Source organism: Seriola lalandi, unplaced genomic scaffold, assembly GCF_002814215.2.
Source record: "Seriola lalandi dorsalis isolate HSWRI2012SDOR001 ecotype SW California unplaced genomic scaffold, Sedor1 jcf7180002054532, whole genome shotgun sequence".
Taxonomy (NCBI): domain Eukaryota; kingdom Metazoa; phylum Chordata; class Actinopteri; order Carangiformes; family Carangidae; genus Seriola; species Seriola lalandi.
The window spans coordinates 94,705-97,090 of record NW_019525085.1 but is presented as its reverse complement, the minus strand read 5'-3'; positions in this window follow the sequence as shown (position 1 = coordinate 97,090).

The window sequence follows — 2,386 nt, the reverse complement described above, 5'->3', positions numbered from 1 at the left end:
CAGCACCTGGGAGCAGGTGAGGTCGAGCGTTGGTTTGGATCACCAGACTTATTCTTCCTGTGAATGTGACGAAAACTTCCAAACTTTCTGCCGAAGGAAAATGGAGCTCCCGAGTTCCTGTAACTCTTTGGATTCAAAGTTACTCGTGAATTAAATACTTCTTGTTATTCTTCTTATTGATCAATACAACAATATCTCTGATTAGATAATCTCGTAGCGCCAGTGCAACCGACTCCTGAGCCGCTAACATGTCTGTTAACGCTATTAAAGCTGAGTGAGAAGCTTCTCCTGTTTAAGCGCCACTCACTTGAACTTTCACTATTTAAAAAGACAAAGGTCTCTGGAGGCCGTTCATATCAGCCACTAATCAATGTTTTACTATGATCCGGTGATTAACTTGTGAGGCGTCGGATTGTGTGTCTGCCAAAGATTGTTTATGAAAGAAGAAGCTCACTCTCTGACACGGCTGTGCAGTCAGTGTTTCTGTAGATGTTTTCTCTTCGTTGTTATAGGTTGTTGGTTATAGATTGATCGGCAAATGTGGCCACTGTATTGATTTACAGTGAAATGTATGTAGTAACATACATCGCAGGAAGTAATTTACATACAGTTAGCGTCTGTTTTCAGCTGATTCACAACAATTAGAAAACAAGCTCTGCGTGTGTAAAACATTCTGGTTTAGAGGTAAAGAGGGGACCGTGGCCCGTCACATTTCTGCTCATTCTGTGTGTGTGTGTGTGTGTGTGTGTGTGTGTGTGTGTGTGTGTGTGTGTGTGTGTGTGTGTTCGTATCAGAGATGTTCAGACCGGAGTATCAGGACATCCCTGTTTAATGTTGTGTGAGTTGGAATGTCAGCCATGTTTATTACAGAGCGTTGAGACCTAAATTACAGAGCAGTCTCTCTCTCTCTCTCTCTCTCTCTCTCTCTCTCTCTCACACACACATCGGTGTCTCACATGCACCAGCTGATAACCAATCAATTATTCTATTCAACGAATGAGCTGATCAATAACATAGTCACAGGCCTTTGTGACACTGATCAATCCACTCTGCTAGACAATAGATTGATGGGCTAATTAGTAACTTTCCCACACACACACACTCACACACACACACACACACACACACACACACACACACAGTAACATTATCTAACAAGGTGTTTTCCCAGGGGAACAAGACCACAGTGTTTAACTGTGTGTGTTTAAAGGCCTGAGGCAGGGGCGTTCGACATAGACTGACAAAGTCAGAGAGAGAGAGAGAAAGCGAGAGAGAGAGAGTGAGAGAAAAGAGGGTGAGAGAGTGAAACAAAAGACATTTAAAAAAACAGAGCAAGAAGAGAAGGGAAACAAGGACGGAGAGACAATAGGACGAAAGAAGCAGAAAGACAGAGGTGAAAATGAGGCAGCTGTGGTTTCCATGGTGACGAGGAAACACATAACAGAGAACAGGAATGTAAAGAGAGAGAGAGCAGAGACGGAAAAAAGTGGAAACATGAAAGAAAGAGGAAGAGAGGAAAGAATGAAGGGAGGAGGAGGAGGAGGAGCAGCAATGAAAGGAAAAAAGAGAGAGAGAGAGAGGGAATGACTCGCAGTGCTCGAACGCCCGGGATGAATTAGAGGAGCCACAAAAATAAAAGAGAGAAAAGGTGAGACGAGAAAAATAAAATTAAGATTAAAAAGTAAAAGAAAAGAGGAAAGGAGGAATAAAATTTAATATAAGAAGATGAAATGAAAAGACAGAAGAGGAGATAAATCAACAACAGAAGAAGAAAGCAGGGATAGGAAAAGATAAAAGACAAAAACACAAAAAGGAAGAGGAAAGAAAATAGAGGAGGAGAGAAAGAAAGATGATTCAAGAGGAGGGAAAAGGAGGAGAGGTTTTCCTCTTCCCTTTCCTTTCTGAAAAAAGAGCGGGAAACTCAGTCGTAAAGTGAAGGGAGGAGTCCTGGAAAAGAGAAGGAAAGTGGTTTGACCATAAACCCAGAGATGGAGGGAGGAAAAGATGGAGGGAGCGGATTATTCTGTTTAATCTGAATGAGAAGAGAAATAGAGGGAAAAGAAAATATAGATGAGATGAGGGAGGGATGTTATTTTACTCACTTTAATAAAGTTGTTGGATTCACAAGAAATTAAACAGAACGGTTCAAATCTGAATTCTGGATTCTACTTTTCCCATAATGCACTGGGATAGTGCCGTTTTAATATTGAATTCATTTAACCCTTGTGTGATGTTCATATTTTTGTTACTCAGCCAGTGCTGGCGGGTCTGGTGGACCCGCTGCATTTGTTGGGGTTTAATTCAACACAATCAAACAATTTTCTATTAAAATACTTAACAGATGTTTACTTCATCTCAATTACAAGCAATATACAGTAAACAGCAT